Below are 12421 nucleotides of genomic sequence, written 5' to 3'. Positions count from 1 at the left end.
TCATGTCTATTAAGAAGAAGTGGGTTCATGTCCACACCTTGAATAAGAACCAGTGAATTGTTACCAATGTTGAGATTCCCTCTACCACATGAAGCTCTTAGATTCATATGAGAAGACACACTACTATCCATAAGGCTTCTCTAAACAAGTAGAAGTTAAAATGGTGCCTTCCACCTAATAGAAGTGGACAAAGATGGAGTCAACAATCATGATCAATGTATTCTTAAATATTTTTATCTCCATCCTTTGCTCCAAACCAAAGATGGGGTTACTTTTCCCAACACTTTTCCTTGGTAGTCTTCCTACATTGCAAACACTTAGGATGACCATTGGTCTCCTTATGGCACCAACCTTCTAGACAAGGATGCTAGTACATTCCAAATCTTCTCCATCTTGTTGATGTGGTTCTTCATAGTGGAGCCCTAAGAAGAACACCAAGAAAATCGAAAAACTATTGCAAGAAAATCTATATTTTCACACCAACAAGCATGTTCTTCATATTTTAATCAACCATAAGAAGAAAATGAACACCAAGAACAATCAATCTTTACGCAACAACATACAGTGAATCTCCCATGGATTTATCATAACAAATATTTGATATATTCTTCATAAAAACCATCCAAAAACCAAAAGAACATAAAGAAGTGCTCAAGTTTGAATGGAATTCATCACGTAGCATTCTTATTTCATCATCTTCATAGTCTTTATCTCAATCTCTCTCTTAATCTCCCTCATGGATACATTGTTTTCTATAAAAATTTGGCTCTCTCTCTCACACCATCTCTTTCACATATGCTCTCTCTCAATATTATATTGGTAACAAATAATAACTCTCAATAATCCTCTCTTGGTCGTGGATACCCCTCCAAAGAGGTATGCTTGATATCAAGAGTCACCAGAGCCATTATAGTGTCCCTTGCAAGTTCATCAGTGTTGCTATCACTTTAGTCTTTAGTTCAAGTCTTCATTAGCTACTTCTTCCGCTTCTTCAAGCTATTTTGAGCTTATATTCTTCCTTGGAAGCTCATTAACTTTAGTCTTCAATTCAAGTCTTCATCAACTACTTTTTTTGCTTCTTCGAGCTATTTCAAGCTTGTATTCTTCCTCTTCCAAGATTTCAAAACATCTCTAAGCCGAACATTCATCTATCATAACACCTATAGAAGCAAACAAATGCTTATAGAATATATACAAAAGCTCCATAGAACACTACAGAAGATCAACAGAAGGCATAAATACCATATAGCTCAAACCATCAAACGTCTTCTAACACACTCTCAATCATTCCTTAAAAAATGCATTCACAATCTCAATCTCTCAAATAGAAAGAAAACAAATCAAATCAGAGGCAAAACAGGCCCTATTAGAATTAAACAGACACATCACAGAACCTATTAGCACATCATAACTCAATAGAAAACCATCATGACCTTCTTAAACCTACTCAACCTAATCTAAAACACTCCAAAACACTTCCAAACTCAACAAAAATCAATCACTCCATCACAAAGTCAACCATTCAGCTCACAAAAATAACAAAAATCAACCCAAAAAACAAGTCAATTCAGCCCTCAACATATCCCCACACTTAATCAGGGAGTATCCTCATGACCTTGGAAAAAGAAAGAATATTAAGCCCAAAAACTAGCTCAACATTGATATCTCAAACATCAATCAATCAATATCCACAAACCAATCTCAACCCCATCAAGCTCCAAAATAACCTAGATCTATAAAAAAGATAGAGGAAAGAAAAACATCTTGAGGCATAAACCAAATCTTAGCTTTCAAAATACAACCAAACAAACTAGTAAAGGATAAAAGAGGTTCTTCCATTCTAGTGCAAGTCTTCAAAACTTTAGCCATATCAATAAATCAGCATCTTCTAATCTTTTTAACTTTCTCGAACCATATCTCTAAAAGAACATAAATGAAGCACACCTACAAACACATAACACAGAGATTTGAATGACACCCCAATAAGAGAGAAGGAAAAGAGATTCCATTAAAGCTCAACCACCAATTACATCAAGAAAGAAACCATCAATGAAGATGTTCCCTTTTAAAGGCATGATGATTTCAAAACCTATCCATTGAAAGGGATTCATCTACAAATATATTGGGAGGATTATGATAGAATTGTAAATAGCACATCCTCTCCATAAGGACAATATATTTGCTCGGAAGACAAAGAGCATGGAAATACAAGATATCCAATTGACGGGGATCAATATCCACATTAATATTAATGCACAACTTTAGTACTAGCTTTTGATCATTATGAGAATGATGATGCATGCACACTATAAGTATTGAGCAAAATGAGCAATTAATCTAATTGAAGGATTAGTAGATTGATGAGACAGATCTGAGCAAGTTGCAAATAATTTTGATAAGCTTGTATAGGAGTTATTTTATATTTTTAATTTTGGGTACTTTTTTAATTTAATTAAATATTTTAACATTTATAGCTTTGTTTGTAAATTTTTAAATGTTTTCAATGTATTCATTTGGGTTTAAAGGGTTTTCAATATTTTTAAATTAATTTTTGAAAGACGTGTGTATTAATTGCGAGATGGTGTGTACTCAGACTCGCTATGCTAACGCGAATAACAACTTTGTGAGTTCCACGGCTCGGTGAAGATGACATGCATGTTCTCGTGTGTAAACAATGGACAACCAACCACGTATGCACAAACATGATTATCCGTGCACGAATAGCCTGCAACAAGAAAAATATACGAGTCCATGCATGGGTCCTGTCAAGGGATAGGTGGTGGTAGTGGGTGATTGGTTGGTGTTGGGCGTCCTAGGGAGTGAAGGTCAGCATGGGAATGAGGGTTATGTGCATGTGTGTGTTTGGAGAAGTGGGGGAGATGCGGACTGGGTGGGAAAGGGGATTTGGGATGGGGTGGGGTGAACATGGGCGTTGGGGCATTGGGAGAGGAGGAGGAGAGGGCAGGGAGGAAGAAGAGGTGGGGGGGTAGGGGAGGTGGAAGAAGGACTAGGGGTGGGGGTGGGGGTGGGGGAGGTGGGGAAGGGCGAGTAGGGTGGGGTAGGATAGGGGGCTAAGTGAGGAGGGAGTAGGGGTAGGAGGGGAGGGTAGGGATGTAGGGTGTGGGCGGGGTGGGGTGGGATGGGGGGTGGGGTAGGCATGGGGGATGCAAGGTTGGTAGAGGTTGGGGGTGGGTAGGAGATGACGGGGTGGGGCAAATAAAAGAATTCAAACTTCCCGGGTCCTATGCACAAGCGCGGAGCAAGGCAAAAAATTTGGGGTGCTAGCAGTGAATGGAAAGGAGAGGAGTATGGGTTGGTAGGTTGCAACATGGCAAACCAACGACATACATTTTGAGGCCAAAATCAGGTAGTTGTGTGGACACGCATGGGCAATGAGACCCAAAAGTCAAGGAAATTTTAATTTGAAAAGATTCGGCCATTGGGTTGACATGCCAACAAGGAAAACTGGACACGATAATTAGGGAAACATATGGAAAACATGAACAATATATCTAGAATGATAATTTTGTTTGTCCAAATGGAATGTATTAAAAAGGAAAAGTGTCCAGTTGGACAAGATGTACATTGCTATCAAATCAAAACATAGGTTTGGTGAGAAATAGGAGTATTCACATGGAAAAAATAACAAATGTGCACATAAAAAGCAAAACATAAATTAATTCGAGATGATCTATCAACCGAAACAAAGTGCAACAAAAAGAAAAAGTAATAGGGTAATGATGTGTGATAGGGCTATTATCGAAACGAGGTTCCGATGGCAAGAGGAGTGTCGTTCGCATGGAGAAAACGATAAAAATACGTATGAAAACACAATTCAAAAATAGTAACATAAAATCCTAGCATCAAGGCAAAGGGGAGAAAAAAGAAAAAAGATTCAATTGGATGCTTGGTTTAAGGCTATCCAAGCGGCACACCAATTTGACAAGTGAAAAATATATTTACATGAGAAAATAGCAAAAATCACGTAAGAAAATACCCAAAAACACGCAAAAATAAACAACGACTAATCTGTCCTTCAAAATGATAGGGTATAAAAAGAGAAAGTGTTTGAGAAAAGAAAAGGATCAAGATTATAAGGTCAAACTGCAATTGCGGTGCAAGAAAGCTATGCTCGTATGGAAAATTATCAAATCACATAAAAAATATTCAAAAATTAATAACTAAGGAACCATTGCTCAGAACAAAGAGTAGTAAAAAGAAAAATATCAAGTTCAAAGGGACAAATATGGTTATAAGGCTAGATATCAGTTATAATGATATAGAATGCATTCACATGGAAGAACAAAAAAATGAGAAAAAGACAAAATGGGCAAGAAAAAACACCAGCTATAGGGTAGCCTAGAATGATTGCGTAGGGAAAGACCCTTGTAGGGCATAGAGAAGACGTCACAATGTTTAAAGTGGTGTGTTCATGAGTATATGCAGACGAGATGTGCAAGGATATGTCCCCACACTTAAAACCTTAACGGACCAATTTGTATAATTAGCGCATGGGCCTAGCACTTGACCATGAACCGAACCCTTGCATCTCCACACTTAAGATATGCCCTTGGCCCATTCAGATGGTCAAGATGGACTGTGTTAATGCATTGGGTGTCAAAGTTGTCGACAAGAGGTACCATAGCTCGCCATAGCATGCATCCTAGCATGGTAGTGACCATGCAATAGCACCCTGTGGGGAGATAGCATTGTTGATGAAGACTTGTTAAGTTGTCAATGACAAAGAATACATCACTCATCTCAACATGCGCTCATGTAAGAAGAATGATAGATCGATCTCTCACCCCATGGGTCGTGTCACTCAGAGAGGGAGGAAGGAGAACCCATATCTCACATTCGGTTGAGAAATCGATAAGAGGAATGATGCAAAGGGAGAATGCCAATGTGCACAATTGATTGTGTATCATTGTGTCCCAACCCATCTAGGATAGGTGCGAGAAGGCAGGTTAGGGAGCCTTGCAGTGTAGTGCATAAGGCAAAGTGACGTGTCATGTGTTTATTGCAAAGGCCTGTCCTGTGTGCATAGGGAAAATGGAAACGTACATGGTACAAGTGTCGTAATTCCCCTCAATCCTCACCTCACAAAGTTGACTGAGAGGGAAACCAATCACACTCAGTCCCCCCCTCTATCTCACACTCTATTGATAGATACAAGAGGGCAGCCCATACTTACATCGCCATTTGATTAGGATGAAATCTCACATCACTCAGGGGGTTGTCATTATATGGCTATAAGGTTCAAGTGACTTCCCCATTGTTTCATGATGATGTGAATACTAATGCCTCGTGAAGAGTTGGAGAAGATGGAGGCTCTTATGAAGCAATGCAAGGATAACTTTATTCTTGAAGGTTCCAAAATCTCGTTATGCTTCTCTTAAAGGAGGACATAATAAACTTGCTCATAGGTGTTATGGCATACCAAATAATTAAGTGAATTGGGGATCTTACCTATCAACTTGATTTACCTACAACTACACGTATCCACATGACTTTCATGTATCTCAGCTCAAGAAGTATGTTGGCCCTGAAATTCAAGTTCTTGAAGAACTACCTCCCCTTGATGAAGACGGTTGATCATTTATAAACCTAAAAGGATTGTTGGTGGTAAGTGCGAGAAGATTCCAAGGAACTGAGTTCTTGTGGAGTATCTTACAAAGTGGAAGGGTTTGCCTATGGAAGAGTCTTCTTGGCAGCATTCTTCGTATTTGGAAGAAATTCAATGACTTCTTCAAGAGGATAATTCACTCAATGAGCATTAACCAATTTGTTGTAATAAATTTTTGTACTAAAGTTAATTGCTTTATGTTCATTACAATTCAATTTTGATGGCATGGCTGGATACTACATATTGTCCTCTACATTTCTATAGCTTGCATATGGAAATTGGACACTTTACTTCAAGATATGGCCAAATTTGTACTGCAGCCTATTTTAGATAGCTTACAACAATTTGTTCCACTTGCATGGTCCTTCTTCATCGACTTATTTGGTCTTCTTTAGGTATGGAGTCTTATTTCAGCATGATTTCATCTATTTCAAGCTATTCTTTTATTCATCCTTGTATCTTTACCAAATTTAGCTTTGAGGACAAATCTCTTCTACGCCACGATGGCTTGTAATATAGTAAAAATGCCTTAATGCCTTAGCCAATATTTGGCCTACTAGGGTTAAGTATAAAAGAAGGTTGTAACTTGCCAATGATATTTTTTCCATTTCTAAGATTTCATATCTAAGGTCTCAACCTCCCACCATCTAACAGGGTGCATACTCTTGGTCACCATTGCATTGGGGTGCATACCACACTATAGCCTCTCATCAACTGATTCTCAACAATTAATGGTAATATGATTTTAGCCTAGCCACCTGGGCTATGGTTTCTTGGCAATTTAATCTATTTCCTTGTATTTCTAGTTTAATTGCTTCCTGTGGGAATTAGCTTCTTTACAAAGAGAAGAAAGAAGAAGAATCAAAGATAGATCTAGGCAAAGAAGGGTGAAAGGAAGAAGGAAAGGTCAAGAGAATGAGAAGAAGAAGGTGGTGAAACCCAAACACCAAGAAATAGAGGTAAGCTACTAGCACCAAGATGAGAGATGAGAATGAGGATGTCCCTAAAACCCCAAAGCTAAATTCATGGCTAAGGATGAAGCAAACCTTGCATTCAATCCAAGGCCGCATCCTATCCCAACCAAATCAGATCAATGTAGAAACTAAGTGCACTTCAACAATGGATTCATTGGCTATGCCTTTGAGCCCAAACTAACAAACCCTTATGAGCTTGGACATAATGAGTCAGAGGATGAAGTCTCAAATAAGGGAGAGCACAAGGGTGTGCTTGTAAATTTATGGTTCAAACAAGGTGAGTTAGTGCCATGGAAGGGAACCTTGCTAGTTGAGCCTTGGAGAACTCTCCAACTCACTCTTCATGTGAATGCCTTTGGTCTATGGAACCTATTGGATCAATACTCAATTTCGGTAAAGATTGAGATCTCGATATTTAGGTCATAAGGAGTGCAAGGAGTTATCATCCTGATCCTATGGATTCGTGACATACCAAGCACTCTAAAGAAGGGCATCACCCCAAGTACTTCAAGGATATCTCTACTTTTGAGACCCCAAATCATATCTAAGTGAAACGACTTAGTCCATACCCCCAAATAACTTCAACTCCAAGTGAGGCTAAGAAGAGTCAAAGAGGCATCATGCACCAAGACTACACCTTTTCTTAAAAAAGGTAAGCTAAACCAACCAGTTTGTCCAAGTTTAAGGCAAGCAAGCAAGATTCGGTAAAGACGCCAAGGAAAGCAACCTAAGTACTTGATTGGAAATGAGGGAAAAATATCTTAGCAAACAAACTAAGAGACCGAGGTCCTCAAGGCCCAAGGCAAAGGCAAGAAGAAATAAAGGAACAACACAAGGAGTAACCCAATGGATTGCCTCCTTTAAGACATAGCACAACATGGCAATAATGAATCCACCACACCTTGATCCCAACAATGCGACAACTTAGGATCGTGCATACAAAGCTTAGCATTCAATGCCATAAGAGCCAAGCCAAATAAATTAGGACTATGATGCCTCCACTTCTCAAATGTAACTGAGGCAAGGGTAGATGGGGATGAAAAATAATAAAAAAATTGAGTCTAGATAGATACACATTGGATATCTTGATAGGAAAAGTTGTGTTAAGACCCCTAGATCATAGTGCGGCAAACATTGACTAGCTTGATATGAAAGGCTATTTTAAGCCCTCGCTAATGGATCAATTCTTAGATTGGTAAACATTGACCGGCTTGATAGAATGATTTGTATTAAGATCCCAAAATGAGTCAAGAAAACCACCCTTAGATTGTTGAGGAAAACAATCTATTAAGCGGAGGTGAGTGTAAGGGCTTTATAGATATATCATGGCATTACCTACATTGAAAAGAATAGAATAAGATGTACAACAAAAGGAGCAATGAAACAAGATATGGAGGCTTAAGAGTTTTTCTTATTCATCATCTTTGTTGTTCTCCTTCTCTCATTGTTAACTAATGCACCGCACAATATCCTCTAATGTGATACATACCTTTTGACCTTTAAGTCACTTCACAAATAGCCACACATAGCCTCTACTTTATTTATGTGTACATAGTCTATGACTTAGCCTATGCCTTGTGTCTCAACACTCCCCTTCAAGTTGAAAATGAGCTTGTGGATACAATACCCCAAGTGTAATTATAAAGTACTCAAAGTTATCTTTACCCAATACTTTGGTAAAGATATCCATGACTTGGTCATTGGTTTTAACATGTACCAAGTCTATCTCTCCATCGATAACCTTCACTCTCGTAGTGCACTTTGATATGCTTTGACCTTGCATGGTAGACTGGATTCTTTACCAATGTTATGTTGCAAATGTTATAACAATACATGATAACTCCACCATCTATCTCTATCCCCATATCACATAATAGTAATCTCAGCCATGTCTACTCACATGCTTTCAATGCAACACCTCTATTCTCAGCTTATGTACTAAATAAAGAAACTGCGGGTTGCCTCTTGTTGCTCCAACTTACCATGGCTAAACCAAATGAAAGTGCATAGCCACTCGTGGATTTCCTATCCATGATACTTCGTGCCCAATCTACATTTTTGTAGCAAAACAATGTAGGATTGATCCTCTTCTCATAGAACAAACCAAAGCTAACTATGTTCTTCACATATCTCAAACTTTCCTCATTGCATCCGAATGTTACTTGCATGGTTTCTGCATGAACTAGCTAATAACTTCCATTGAGTAACTCATGCAAGCCTTGTGATGGTTAGATAGATTAGGCTACCAACCATCTTTCTAATCATAGTAACATCCTCCACATATTATCCATCATCCACCATCTTAATGTTTTGATCCAATGGTGTATCCAATGGCTTACATCCTGTCATTTCATACTTCTCTAGCATCTCCAATGAGTATTGTCTTCAAACTAACCACATTCTTCAGCACCTATGTGTCTAGCCACGTTTGCCCCAATCTTGAAGACATAGAGGTTTGAGGCCCTTTGATTGCATCTATCATCACTAAAAAACCTAAAATTATTTTATGAAACCTTAAGAGTTATTTTATCATTAATTTTATGGTAAAACTCATATTTTATTTCTATTTGATAAGGATCTATAAAATTCTTCTATGATAAAAAGTAAACTTATAGTAAGAGATTTATAAATTATGGTATAAAGTCACAAAAGGTCAATAAAATATCACAAAAAATTAGGAAAAAAATGAACTCACAAATGGGCCCTTAAAAATAATATAGTTTAAGATGTGGGCCTTTTGGATTGTCCAATAGGAAGGCTAGATGTTGACATCCATGGAGGGTGAATCTTCTCTCTCCAAATCTTGGGTTTTTTATTAAAAAAAGGGATAGTGGGGGATTAAAAAAATGGAGAATGAATAGTACACAAAATTTGAGTTTCTCTCACCTTGTATTTCCTCCCTTTTTTTGGAGAATATTCAATTTTGATTTTTTTTCCTCTCACGAAATCAGTTTGACCCAAAAGTTAAGCAACAGACCACTTTCCCTCTCTTCTCTATACTCGTGAATTTTTGTCTCCATTGAAGCTCCCTGCTGAGAGTGATTAGGGTTTTTAGCATTCTGCTTACCTCTGCACTTTCTTCTCCACGCAGCTCCAGATTTTGGGCAAAACACAGGTGCTCATCTCTCTTTGTATTTTCTCTTGTTTGCTATTTTTTCAATAGGGTTTGATGTCATTTCTTATTGTTGTTGTTTTTTTATTGCAGAGGTTGTTTGGGGCAGGAGACAGAGGTGCTCATCTCTCTCTCCTTTCTTTCCCCCCTCTCTCTATGTGTTGTTTCTCTTTTATGTTGTGTTTTCAATAGAATGTGATGTTGGTTCTAATTGTTGTTTTCTTGCAGAGTTTATTTGGAGCAAGAGGTAAAGGTGTTTATCTCTCTCTATTTGTTTTTTTTTTTGTTGATATCTTTTCAATACAACACAATGTTAGTTCTAACCCTTGTTGTTGTTTTGTTTTGCAGAGATCATTTTGGGTGACATTGCATAAGTGCTTATCTCTCTCTCCCTCTCTTTTTCTCTCTCTATGTTTCCTCTTTTCTACTTAGTATACCTTCATGTAAATACTAACTCTTACAAAATTGTCTTTTGCAGAAATCAATTTGGGCAAGATTGGATAGGTGCTCATTTCTTTCTCTCTCCTGCGTACTCACACAAACTCTCTCTTTCTTCCTCTCTGCATTATCCATTTTCTACTATCTTTACAATAGGGTTTGATGCTAGTTCTAACTTAAGGATCAATTGTTGTTGCAGCACTTAACACAAGGTAGAGCAGAGATTCTATAGCTCAATTTACAGGTAAATCTACCATATTTTGTGGTGCCAAAATTTATTCATTTAATTAGTGACTTTTATATTTGATGGGATTGATGTTTTCTTATGTCCATCATTTGCAATGGGTTTTAATTATAGCAATGATTCAATCTTATCTTCAGCAAATCAGCTTATAGGTAAATTGGCCTTGTTTTGTATTACTTCTATTCATGCAGTTATCTAGATATTTTTTGCTAAAAGGGATTCATGCAAGTATTTTTATTAAAAGGGATTCATGCATGTGTTTTTTTGTGAATGTAGATATTGTACAAGGTTTAGGTGAAGCATATAATTCTCCATCAACTATTTTGATGTGGTGAGTGATTCCTTTGTGTTGGATGATATGGATCAGCTGGAAGTCGATGGTTCAAAAATCCTCTGCTTTATTGGTCCTATGTGTCCATTTGGATCTTCATTCCAATTGGCAATGATCCATGAAACTCTTGCATCATATCATCCATATTACACACAATGTGTTGAGTCTTAGAATATCTTAGGTGTCAATCCAATGTGCTTATTAAGATTTGCATGCCATGTGGCTGCTATCCTTGTAACAACTACTCTATAATACCCACATTTCATACAATGTATTGAGTCAAATCAGACTCCTCTTGATTATAATAAAATTTATTTTGGCAAAATTCTCTGAGTATTCTTGTGCTATTCTTTTCATTATATTTCATGTAAATGGTATGATTAAAGTGATGTCTTGAAATTAAATCTATACTTTGTGTTGATGTATATATCCACATGCATTTTGATATCAATGTTTATGTCTATTTACAAAAGTGTAAACATCTCTTAATGCCATGTTGATTTGTATGGCATATTGGTGATTATTGGACAGGCTTCCTTATTATTTAGGGGTTAATACATACTTCTTTACATCTAATGCGTAGGTTATAATGCCTGAGAGAAGAATAAGCATTCTCTTGATAGAAGTACATAACAAAAAAGATGAAGAAGGGAATTGGATCACTGATACGTATCATTGCTCATCTTGGGTACATATGCGTCCAAGTATAAAGGGAGCTTTCAGGGTGAAAGCATCTGCAATTGCAGATGTATCAAAGCACTGGAAGGGTAAAATTTTAGCTCTCAGAAAAAGGAATGTTGATTCTCACCTTGTAACAGAGGTGTTTGTACAACATGTATTCATGCAACTGTGCCCTTTCAACGAAACATTGCAAATAATAAGTATTTGCAACTCATTGAGAATGAGAAATTTCATGATACCTATGTAACAACTTGTCTTGTATTTAAAGAAGTATACCCTTCGGATTACTGTGAATGGAAAAATGTTGAGAGTTTCACTGGTTCTTTTCAGTGTTACCACCTCGAAATCGGTAGATTTCTCTTTGAGGGGCATACAGCTAAGAAACTTGTAGAGGACCTTGTTTTTTTCTATGACTCCAAGTACATATTACCCAAGGGGAGTCGAGAATATGGAACCCTTGAGTCTATGCACATATCGAATCTCAATAGCATAGAATGGCCATTGTGTAGTAGCAACATTTTGCACATGTGTAGCACAAAAATTTCACCAGGCATATTGAATTCTATGAAGCCAAGCATCGGCTCAAAGAATGTACATCTAAGCTGGTTCATATTGATTGCAATTTTTGCACACATGTTCAAGGAATGTAAGGGTTTGAGATGTACCAAAAGCACGTACGTCATAAAAAATACATAAGAGGATTATGTAACAAGGATTCTAGGCAAAACTTGGACATAAAAAATAACTCACAGTCCTGACACAGTGGAGTGTCGAATCACAACAAGGGACATGGATTTTAGGTAAAAATTTTCTCTCTTAGTTGACTATTATCTTACTTTGGGATGAATCGCTAACTTTCCTTTCCAATTACAGGTACTTTGTCGCATGACAAACTTTATGCCTAGTGTTCAAGTATCGTAGATGGAGGATGCTCAAGGGTAAATGGTTGTGCCTTGATCAAGACATGCGTGAAAGTGCAACTATGGATGTTACTGTCATTTGTGAGGGCCGCGAG

Source organism: Lygodium microphyllum, chromosome 29 (assembly GCF_053477565.2).
Source record: "Lygodium microphyllum isolate KBCC chromosome 29, Lygodium_microphyllum_v1.1.10, whole genome shotgun sequence".
NCBI classification, from domain to species: Eukaryota; Viridiplantae; Streptophyta; class Polypodiopsida; order Schizaeales; family Lygodiaceae; genus Lygodium; species Lygodium microphyllum.
This window is presented reverse-complemented; position numbering follows the sequence as displayed.